The 12,532-nt window shown below is 39.5% G+C and overlaps 1 non-coding gene across 1 annotated transcript; it reads right to left on the reverse strand.

The window, feature by feature from the left end:
- Nucleotides 1–1,063: 1,063 nt before the first annotated feature.
- On the reverse strand, nt 1,064–1,171 carry LOC130983613 (small nucleolar RNA R71). The gene has a single exon (XR_009087595.1). It is a non-coding gene; the product is annotated as a small nucleolar RNA R71 (small nucleolar RNA).
- Nucleotides 1,172–12,532: the final 11,361 nt, after the last annotated feature.

Here is a 12,532-nt window from a genome sequence, read left to right on the forward strand (position 1 = left end):
AATTTTTGCATAATTTTCGAAAAATTTATGCATGATGTTCTTCATGATCTTCAAGTTGTTCTTGACAAGTCTTCTTGTTTGATCTTTAAAATTTTCTTGTTTTATGTTTTTTGTTGTTTTTCATATGCATTTTTGCATTCATAATGTCTAAGCATTAAAGATTTCTAAGTTTATGTCTTGCATGTTTTTCTTTTCTTGAAAATTTTTCAAAAATATGTTCTTGATGTTCATCATGATCTTCAATGTGTTCTTGGTGTTCCTCTTGACATTCATAGTGTTCTTGCATGCATCATGTGTTTTGATCCAAAATTTTTATGTTTTGGGTCATATTTGTGTTTTTCTCTCTCCTCATTAAAAATTCAAAAAATAGAAAATATCTTTTCTTTTTTCTCTCATAAATTTCGAAAATTTGAGTTGACTTAGTCAAAATTTTTTTAAAAACTTAGCTATTTCTTATAAGTCAAGTCAAATTTTCTTATAAGTCAAGTCAAATTTCTCTTCTTTTTCTGTTCTCTTCTCTTTCATATGAGCAGGAATAAGGAAAAAGACATTCTTGTTGAAGCTGATCCTGAACCTGAAAGGACTCTGAAGAGGAAACTAAGAGAAGCTAAATTACAACAAGCCAGAGACAACCTTACTGAAATTTTCGAACAAGAAAAGGATATGGCAGCCGAACCCAACAACAATAATGCAAGGAGGATGCTTGGTAACTATACTACACCTACTTCCAAGTTTGATGGAAAAAGCATCTCAATCCCTGCCATTGGAGCAAACAATTTTGAGCTGAAACCTCAGCTAGTTGCTCTAATGCAACAGAACTGCAAGTTCCATGGACTTCCATCAGAAGATCCCTATCAGTTTTTTAACTGAATTCTTGCAGATCTGTGAGACTGTTAAGACTAATGGAGTAGATCATCAAGTCTACAGGCTCATGCTTTTCCCTTTTGTTATAAGAGACAGGGCTAGAACATGGTTGGACTCTCAACCTAAAGATAGCCTGGACTCTTGGGATAAGCTGGTCACGGCCTTCTTGGCTAAGTTCTTTCCTCCTCAAAAGCTGAGCAAGCTTAGAGTGGATGTTCAGACCTTCAAACAAAAAGATGGTGAATCCCTCTATGAAGCTTGGGAAAGATACAAGCAGATGACCAAAAGGTGTCCTTCTGACATGCTTTCAGAGTGGACCATTTTGGATATATTCTATTATGGTCTATCTGAGTTCTCTAAGATGTCACTGGACCATTCTGCAGGTGGATCCATTCACCTAAAGAAAACACCTGCAGAAGCTCAAGAACTCATTGACATGGTTGCAAATAACCAATTCATGTACACTTCTGAGAGGAATTCTGTGAGTAATGGAACGCCTCAGAGGAAGGGAGTTCTTAAATTTGATGCTCTGAATGCCATATTGGCTCAGAACAAAATATTGACTCAGCAAGTCAACATGATTTCTCAAAGTCTGAATGGATGGCAAAATACATCCAACAATACTAAAGAGGCATCTTCTGAAGAAGAAGCCTATGATCCTGAGAACCCTGCAATGGTAGAGGTAAATTACATGGGTGAACCTTATGGAAACACCTATAATTCCTCATGGAGAAATCATCTAAATTTCTCATGGAAGGATCAACAGATGCCTCAACAAGGCTTTAACAATGGTGGAAGAAAGCCTTTTCCATCATCTTCTCAGCAACAGACAGAGAATTCTGAGTAGAGCTCCTCTAGCTTAGCAAATATAGTCTCTGATCTGTCTAAGGCCACTTTAAGTTTCATGAGTGAAACAATGTCATCCATCAGAAATTTGGAGGTACAAGTGGGCCAGCTGAGTAAGAAAATCACTGAAACTCCTCCTAGTACTCTCCCAAGCAATACTGAAGAGAATCCAAAAAGAGAGTGCAAGGCCATTGACATAATCAAAATGGCCAAACCTAGAGAGGAAGGGGAGGATGTGAATCCCAATGAGGAAGACCTCATGGGACGTCTCCCAGACAAGAAGGAGTTCCCTATTGAGGACTTAGAAGAATTTGAGTCTCACAAGAGACCATAGATATTCCTTTAAACCTCCTTCTGCCATTCATGAGCTCTGAAACTACTCTTCTTTTGAAGAGGATAAAGATGTAACTGGAGAGCAAGTTGCTCAATATCTAGGAGCTATCATGAAGCTGAATGCCAAGTTGTTTGGTAATGAGACTTAGGAAGATGCACTTCCCTTACTCATTAGTGAACTAGAAACATGGGTTCAGCAAACTTTACCTCAAAAGAAACAAGATCCTGGTAAATTCTTAATACCCTGTACCATGGGCACCATGACTTTTGAGAAGGCTCTGTGTGACCTAGGGTCAAGTATAAATCTTATGCCACTCTCTGTAAAGGAGAAACTGGGAATCTTTGAGGTACAAACTGCCACTTTCTCATTAGAGATGGCAGACAAGTCAATAAGATAAGCTTATGGAATGGTAGAGGACATGTTAGTGAAGGATAAAGGCCTTTAAATCCTTGTTGATTTCATAATCTTAGACACTAGAAAGGAAGAGGATGAATGCATCATCCTTGGAAGACCCTTCCTAGCCACAGCAGGAGCTGTGATTGATGTTAACAGAGGAGAATTAGTCCTTCAATTGAATGGGGACTACCTTGTGTTCAAGGCCCAAGGGTATCCCTCTGTAAACATGAAAAAGAGGCACGATAAGCTTCTCTCAATACAGAGTCAAACAAAGCCCCCACAATCAAACTCTAAGTTTGGTGTTGGGAGGCCACAACCAAACTCAAAGTTTGGTGTTGAACCCCCACATTCAAACTCTAAGTTTGGTGTTGGGAGGTCCCAACAATGCTCTGAACATATGTGAAGCTCCATGAGAGCTCACTGTCAAGCTATTGACATTAAGGAAGCGCTTATTGGGAGGTAACCCAATTTTTATTTATCTATATTTTTATTTGTTCTTTTATGTCTTATTAGGTTCATGATCATGTGGAGTCACAAAACAAATACTAAAATTAAAAACAGAATCAAAAACAGCAGAAGAAACAGCACACCCTAGAGGAAGAGCTTGCTGGCGTTTAAACGCCAGTAAGCAGCATCTGGCTGGCATTCAATGCCAGAACAGAGCATGAATCTGGCGTTGAATGCCAGAAACAAGCAGTAGTCTGGCGTTTAAATGCCAGGATTACACCCTAAGGAGAGCTGGCGTTAAACGCCAAAAACAAGCATAGAACTGGCGTTTAACACCAGAAACATGCTACAGACTGGCATTGAACGCCCAAAACAAGCATAGAGCTGGCGTTTAACGCCAGAAACATGCATCAATCTGGCGTTAAACGCCAGGATTACATGCAGAGGGCATTTTACATAACTAATTGGTGCAGGGATGTTAAATCCTTGACACTTCAGGATCTGTGACCCCACAGGATCACCTCAGGATCTGTGAACCCCACAGGATCCCCACCTACCCCACTCCTCTCTTCTTCACACAATCCAATAACACTATACCCTTCACCAATCACCTCAATCTCTCTTCCCCATTATCCCTTCACCAATCACATCCATCCACTCTTTCCCACCCAAACCTACCCTATATGACCGAACCATACAATCCTCTCTTCTCCCCCTTGGCCGAATACACATCTCTCTCCCTCTCCTCAATATCTTCTACTTCTTCTTCTTCTATTCTTTCTTTTGTTCGAGGGCGAGTAACATTCTAAGTTTGGTGTGGTAAAAGCATAGCTTTTTGTTTTTCCATAACCATTGATGGCACCTAAGGCCGGAGAAACCTCTAGAAAGAGGAAAGGAAAGACAAAAGCTTCCACCTCCAAGTCATGGGAGATGGAGAGATTCATCTCAAGGGTCCATAACTCAGTAGTAGAACATTTGACTGCACATCAAGAGTGCTCACTCATGGACCTCAAGAAGAGCATGAGGAATTCCCTCATCAAGAAATCTCTGAGATACCTCAGGGGTTACAATTTCCTCCACACAATTATTGGGAGCAACTAAGGATAGGAGCACCAAAATCACTAGGGATCAAGCAACAGAGGCAAGGAAGAGACATAGAGGAGCTCAAGAACACCTTTGGTTCTTCAAGAGGAAGACGCCACCCACACTAAGGTGGACTCATTCCTTAATCTCCTTGTCTATATATTTGCTGTTTTTGGTTTTATGCTTCATGTTTATCTATGTTTGTGTCTTTATTACATGATCATTAGTATTTAGTAACTATGTCTTAAAGCTATGAATAATTCCATGAATCCTTCACCTTTCTTAAATGAAAAATGTTTTTAATTCAAAAGAACAAGAAGTACATGAGTTTCGAATTCATCCTTGAAATTAGTTTAATTATATTGGTGTGGTGACAATACTTTTTGTTTTCTGAATGAATGCTTGAATAGTGCATATTTTTTATCTTGTTGTTTATGAATGTTAAAATTTTTGGCTCTTGAAAGAATGATGAACAAGAGAAATTTTATTGATAATCTGAAAAATCATAAAATTGATTCTTGAAGCAAGAAAAAGCAGTGAAGAACAAAAGCTTACGGAAAAAAAATGGCGAAAAAAATAGAAAGAAAAAGAAAAAGCAAGCAGAAAAAGCCAATAGCCCTTAAAACCAAAAGGCAAGGGTAAAAAGGATCCAAGGCTTTGGGCATCAATGGATAGGAGGGCCCAAGGAAGTAAAATCCAGGCCTAAGCGGCTAAATCAAGTTGTCCCTAATCATGTGCTTGTGGCATGCAGATCCAAGTAAAAAGATTGAGACTGAGTGGTTAAAGTCGTGATCCAAAGCAAAAAGAGTATGCTTAAGAGCTCTAGACACCTCTAACTGGGGACTTTAGCAAAGCTGAGTCACAATCTGAAAAAGGTTCACCCAGTCATGTGTCTGTAGCATTTATGTATCCGGTGGTAATACTGGAAAACAAAGTGCTTAGGGCCACGGCCAAGACTCAAAAGTAACTGTGTTCAAGAATCAACATACTTAACTAAGATAATCAATAACACTATCTGAAACTCTGAGTTCCTATAAGATGCCAATCATTCTGAACTTCAAAGGATAAACTGAGATGCCAAAACTGTTCAGAAGCAAAAAGCTACAAGTCCCGCTCATCTAGTTAGAACTAATATTCATTAATATTTTGAGATTTATAGTATATTCTCTTCTTTTTATCCTATTTGATTTTCAGTTGCTTGGGGACAAGCAACAATTTAAGTTTGGTGTTGTGATGAGAGGATAATTTATACGCTTTTTGGCATTATTTTTAGGTAGCTTTTAGTAGGATCTAGCTACTTTTAGGGATGTTTTCATTAGTTTTTATGTAAAATTTACATTTCTAGACTTTAATATGAGTTTGTGTGTTTTTCTGTGATTTCAGGTATTTTCTGGTTAAAATTGAGGGACCTGAGCAAAAATCTTATTTAGGCTGAAAAAAGACTGCTGATGCTGTTGGATTCTGACCTCCCTGCAATTGAAATAAATTTTCTGGACCTACAGAACTTCAAATGGCGCGTTATAAACGGCGTTGGAAAGTAGACATCCAGAGCTTTCCAACAATATAAAATAGTCTATACTTTATTCGAATCAAGACGACGCAAACTGACGTTCAACGCCAGTTCTATGCTGCATCCTGGAGTCAAACGCCAGAAACACGTCATAAACCAGAGTTAAACGCCAAAAACACGTTACAACTTGGCGTTTAACTCCAAGAGAAGCCTCTGCACGTGTAAAGCTCAAGCTCAGCCCAAGCACACACCAAGTGGGCTCCGGAAGTGGATTTCTGCATTAATTACTTATTTCTGTAAATCCTAGTAGCTAGTCTAGTATAAATAGGACATTTTACTATTGTATTAGACATCTTGGTTTTCGTCTTTTATCTTAGCATCCATCTTTGGACGTTTAGTTCTTAGACTTTGGGGGCTGGCTATTCGGCCATGCCTGAACCTTGATCACTTATGTATTTCAACAGTGGAGTTTCTACACACCATAGATTAAGGGTGTGGAGCTCTACTGTACCTCGAGTTTTAATGCAATTACTACTATTTTTTATTCAATTCAGCTTATTCTTATTCTAAGATATTCGTTGCACTTCAACCTGATGGATGTGATGATCCGTGACACTCATCATCATTCTCACCTATGAACGCGTGACTGACAACCACTTCTATTCTACCTTAGAACGAGCGAGTATCTCTTGGATTCCTTAATCAGAATCCTCGTGGTATAAGCTAGAACCCTTTGGCGGCCACTCTTGAGGATCTGAAAAGTCTAAACCTTGTCTGTGATATTCCGAGTAGGATTCAGGGATTGAATGGCTGTGACGAGCTTCAAACTCGCGATTGTTGGGCGTGATGACAAACGCAAAAGAATCAATGGATTCTATTCCGACATGAGATTTACAAGATGACCATAGCTTGCTTCATACCAACAATCTCCGTGGGATCGACCCTTACTCATGTAAGGTTTATTACTTGGACGACCCAGTGCACTTGCTGGTTAGTTGTGCGGAGTTGTGACAAAGTGTGATTCACGTTTGAGAGCGCTACTAAGTCTTTGGCGCCATTGTTGATGATCACAATTTCGTGCACCACTGCTCAAGGTTGTTGAGTCCCATGGTTGACACTTTCCAAATTCTGCATTCTATTTAACTTTTGATTTATTTACTCTTTGAATAATCGTGCTAGTATAGTTTATGTTTCATGTTTAGTTTTTTAATTTCTGTTTGAAGTCCTTATGGGTTTTTTTTACAAGAAAGAAAATGAAATGTATTTCAAGTCTTCACTTCAATTAAATAAAAGTAGAGCTTGTCTTCATAAGAGTTATTGTGAGTTGTGCAAAAACAATAAGAGAGACCAAGGCCAAGACAGATCATCAAACAAACTAAGAAACAAAAAGCTAAGTGTAGAACCTTGGATGAACTAAAAAGAAAATGAGTCATGGAGAGAACTAGTCCTAGAAGGTATAACAAAGGGAAGGCTGAGGGGTGTTCCTTGAATATCCATAGAACCAAGAGGTAGTAAGCAACAAAGACCCAAGGCTCTAAGCATCAACTACTGGGATAGAAAAGAAAAAGAAACATGAAAATGCTCAAAAAGAAGTAATAATCCTAGTAGATGCTTGTGGTGAAGATGTGTCAAGAAGAGACCTGGGCAAGTAAATTCTTAGGGGTTTCTCAACACCTAGTACCCTAAAATCAACTGGTTTGGGAGTGATAATTGAAAGCCTAATGAAAAGGTTGTCTTGAGACAAAACACTTAGAGTCGTGGTCAAGAAAACAAAACAACATTTACTACTTCAAGGTGACAATCAATAGAAAGGACCCCTAAGGCCTATACCTGAGTGAACCCTCAAGGATCCAAGAGCTTTCCATGATAATTAAAACATTCATACATGTGTTAGACACTTAGTTTTACTCTTAGTTGTATTGTAATCTTTTGAAGCCAAGGCATCAATATATAAAAGTTTACACACATTGATTTACTTGGGACAAGCAAAACTTAAGTTTGGTGTTGTGATGACTTGCATCATCTACCCTTCTTTCTTGCATAAAGAAGACCATAAAAGAGCACAAATCTCATTTGATCAATACAATTCATGCATTATTTGATGAATATTATGGTACAGTACTTTGAGATGAGTTGTGCTGAATTGCAGGTGAAAAAGGTATAAAAAATGGGTAGAAGACAAGCAAGAAGCTGGGCATGTGAAACTGGCGTGCCACTTGAGGGCAAACGCCACAAAAATGCACTGGTGTGGCACGCCAGAAACTAAGCGTGGCACGCCATTACTAAATTCCAGAAGGTAGATCCAAGCATGCATCTGGGCATGGCACGCCAGGGACTGGGCGTGGCATGCTAGTAATAAATTCCAAAGAGCAAAAAGGAGGACACAAGAAGGGTGTGGCACGCCAGGCTGGGCGTGGCACGCCAGATCCATCAACTACTATGGGCGTGCCACTTGAAGACCCAGGCGTGGCACGCCAACTCATTACCTCAAGAAGAACCTCCACTACGGCGGGCCACTTGGTGTCGAAGGCGTGGCACGCCAGCTCCAAAAAGTCACTTTGGCGTGCCACTTGAAGACCCAGACGTGGCACGCCAAACTTAAAGAGTGCACAAATTACATGGGCGTGCCACTTGAGCAACGTGGTATGGCACGCTGGTGCAATGATCCAAAGAAGGGGCTAAAGGCAAGTGAAGACTGGGCGTGTCACTTGAAATTGAAGGCGTGGCATGCCAACCTCTCAACCTCACTTAGGCGTGTCACTTGAGCAACCGGACGTGGCACGCCAATGCACAAGACAACACAAGCAAGAACTGGGCGTGCCACTTAGCGTTGAAGGCGTGGCACGCCAGCCCCAAAAAGTCACTTTGGCGTGCCACTTGAAGGCCAAGGCGTGGCACGCCACTTACTGGAACGAGACAAGATCATGGGCGTGGCACGCCAACCTTCAGGCGTGGCACGCTGGTATAACTTTTCAGAGAGGATGGAAGAGGCCAATTACATGGGGCGTGCCACTTGAGCTCGAAGGCGTGGTACGCCAATCACTATTCTTCACTTAGGCGTGCCACTTGAGCAACCATGCGTGGCACGCCAGTGTCATTCAGAGGCAAGGAAAGTGGAGAAATCAAAGGGTGTGCCACTTGAGTTCGAAGGCGTGGCACGCCAAGATTGAAAGAGGGACGAGCGTGCCACTTGAAGGATTGAGCGTGACACGCCAAGCCATTTTAAAGGACACGTGACACGCATGAGAAGCGCCAGCCACATGCCAGCTAAGGGGTCATGTTTATTAAGTGCTTTCTTTCCCTCCAAAATGTAATTTTCCCTTTTTCACTTTTGTAATTCTTTTATTTTTTACTAGGAGTATTATATATACCCCAAAAGAGTACTAAAGAAGGGGTTAAGCAGTTAGTTCTAGATCCACTTTTACATTCCACTTTTGAGTACTTTCTAAGCTATGAGTAGCTAACTTCCCTCTCATTGAGAGAGGGAGCTTTGTTGTACTTGATGGATTGATAATAGTGAAATTCTTCTTCTCTTCATCTTTTCTTGATTTGCTAGAAGGAATTTCGTTCTTAATGCTTAGTGTTCAACTATTTTGGGAAAGAGGTTGAATACAATTGGGTTTCATGGGAACCTTGGGAAAGGAAACATGAAACGATGCTTGAAATCCCTTCTCACATTTGAGTAGATTATGGGTTTTGGTGATGGGATACGTGACATATAATCCCCCCTCTACCTAGATCTACAAAGGTGTGTAGTATAATCAGGGACCAAGCATATCTCTCTTCATGAGCAATTAGACCAAGGAATTGGCTATTGATCAAGATCTGAGAGATTGAGTCACCAAGGGATTGGGGCTCAATCAATCATGACTGCTAAGATGTCAGTGAGTTGCATGATTGAAGAAGATCTAAGCTAGATTTGATCCAAAGTGGCAACATCTCCCAATCTCAATGAATTCCCCCATTCTTATCTATCCATTTCTTTATAGCTCAATTTTACCTTCAACAATTCCCCATTCCCATTTACATTCAAGTCATTTATGATTCAGTAATTTACATTCTGCAATTTCCATTCCTGCACTTTACTGCTTTTCTTTACATTCTAGTCATTTACATTTATGCCATTTGCAATTCTGCACTTCACACTATTATTGATCTGCTTGACTAATTCATCAATCAATTAAAACTGCTTGGGTTTGCCAATCTCTGTGGATACGATCCCACTCCACTTTGGGTTATTACTTGGCGATAATTTGGGTGCGCTTGCCAAAAGGACTCGTTCACTAAATTTTTAAAATGGTGTATTGAATGAGGGTCATCAGGTGTTGAAACAAGATTTGGGATCCGGGAATATATGAGGATCAATTTTGGGAGCTCAAAACTTGTGAAGAACTCCATCAAAGCTTGAGGAATTTACTTGGTATTGATAGAGCTTATTGGAAGTCCAAGCATTGGTGGAAGTTTCAAGACGAGTTCAAGCACAAGCCACCATAACAGAGAGCTCACCAAATGTCCAACTTAAGGACTTTAACTAAAAGTGCTAGGTGGGAGACAATCCACCATGGTATGATCATTCCTTTTTCAGTTTTAATTCTACTCTGTTTTGTTTGTTTTTGAGTTTTGATTGGACCTGGAATCATGCATAACCTTCATATTAGCGTTGCATTCTCCATACTGCATTATTATAAAAAAAATGGCACGCGACGCGACAGCGTCGCCGATACGTCCACGTCATATGTGCCTCAAGGAAGAAAAGAGACTTTACAGAAAGTCACGCGAAAGCGTGGCTGGAGGCGTGCCTTTGGCACAAATGGATCCACGCGACTGTGTCGCTGATGCATTCGCGTCATTTGCGAAAAATGCCTCCTACACGTCCGCGTCACCCACGCGAACGCGTGACCTGAAAATCGGCGTAAAAAAGGTTGTATGGCAGCAAGTTGTGATGGAGTGGGGTTGAACTCGTGCTAGAAGCACAAGCCTTACCACGCGTCCGCGGCGTTTTTCAGAAAAAGGCCAACCACGCGATCGCATCCCCCACGCAACCACGTCACCCTAAAATTTGGCAAAATGAGTTTCAAATAGAGAGTTGCGCGACCACGAGGCTGCCCTCGTGCTAATGGCATGAAACACTCCACGCGAACGCGTGAGCCACGCGTCCGCATCACTTCATAGAAGCGCTATCCGCGCGAACGCGTGACCCACGCATTCGCGTTGCCTATGCCCCACAGCTTATCCAGATCGGCCAAGATATCTTATCTTTTCTTCCCCAAATCTAAATCTTTTCTTTTCCTTCTTATTTCTTTCTTCCTCCTTTCTTACTTTCTTTTTCTTTTTCCATTGGTGTTAAAATTTTCTTCTTCAATTATTGCATCTTTTCTTGAATTATTTTGGTGCTTCATGACTTGTTTTATTCTGATTGGGTATTATTATTCATAAATCAATGCTAATTTTTATAATACTAATATTCCTTTTGCATTGATATGCACTTACACTATCTTACATTACCCACACTCTCTTCCCATTGTTGCAACTTTTGCACTATTGATATGCCATTTGCTTCCACTATTTTCTCACTTGCATATTGTAGCTACCATGTAATTGAGACCTTTATTATTTGGCATTAACACCTATATTTTATTTATTTTTTTATCTTTATTTATGGGTTAATTTTCTTCCATTTCCTCTTCTTTCAGGATGGCCACCGAGAGGGGAAAGAAAGAACTTCTATATGGGGAGACAAGCAAGTCAATCTGCACAATCTATAGAGAAAGGCATCAGTTGGAGCAGCCCGTCCACTTGTACATCTTAGCATGCACCGAGGACGGTGCAACCTTTAAGTGTGCAGAGGTCGATACCGATCTCCATGGGTTAGTTATTTTCTTCTCAACACCAATGTCTTATTTTGTTTATTAGTTCATTGTTGCATTGCATAATAGATTGCATGTGTAGTTGATTGTTTGAATTTAAATACTACTTGGTTGAAAAATAATAAGTTTCTTTCTAAGACCCTATTTTTGAAAAAAAAATTCACTAATTTAAATTAAAAATTAAAAATTTTCTATGTGTTAAATTTTTTTAAAGTTGTATTTGGAACATGGTTTTTGAGCCAAAGAACACACAACTTGTGAGATTTTAAGCTTATTTACATGGTTACATTATTTAACCATAAATTTTTATTCTTGTGTGTTTTCTTCTCTATAATTGCAATCTTTGCTTTGTTCTATTCTATATGTCCATTATTTAGTGTATTTACATGCTTGCATATGATTGAGGCCATCATTTGATTATTAGCTTACTTATCCCAAATAGCCTACCCTTTCAATCACCTTTGTTAGCCCCCTTGAGCCTTTTTGACCCCCTCTTCTGTTTTATGACCACATTACTAGCCTTAAGTAGAAAAATAAATTAAAAATCCCAAGTTGAATCCTTGGTAAGCTTAAGATAGATATTGTGTGTAATTTAAGTATGGGGAATTTTATGGGAACATGGGATGATAGGAAAAAAGGGAATTAAATTGAATAAGTTATTTCAAAATTTCGGAAGCATGCTCATGTGAAATCAAAATAATTAAATTACCATGTGCATTGAGATTAAAAAAAGTTAAGTAATTAAATAAGGGGATACAAAAATTACCCCAATGCAAAATAAAAAGAACCAATGCACATGGGACAAAATTCAAAAATAAATTTGGTGCATGAGCATGTAATACAAAAGTGGGAAAATTTGGGTAGCTAGGTAAAGAACCTTGAAATTATATAAAGCGTGTATGTTAGGTGAGATCTTAGACTAATCAAGGATTCACTTTGTTAGCTCACTTAGCCTTATATATACATCCTTACCTTTAACTCAGCCCCATTACAACCCTGAAAAGACCTTATGATGTTTGTATTGGTATGCTAAATATTTGTTGATTGGTTAGATGAAGAACAAAGTTTAGAAAGCATGATTAGAGAAGAGTAGAGTGAATTACCCTATACACTTGAGAGACTAGAGTGATATACACTACCAGTAAGGGTTCAATGCTTGATTCTATGTTCCCTGCTATCATGAGC

Source organism: Arachis stenosperma, chromosome 5 (assembly GCF_014773155.1).
Source record: "Arachis stenosperma cultivar V10309 chromosome 5, arast.V10309.gnm1.PFL2, whole genome shotgun sequence".
Taxonomy (NCBI): Eukaryota; Viridiplantae; Streptophyta; class Magnoliopsida; order Fabales; family Fabaceae; genus Arachis; species Arachis stenosperma.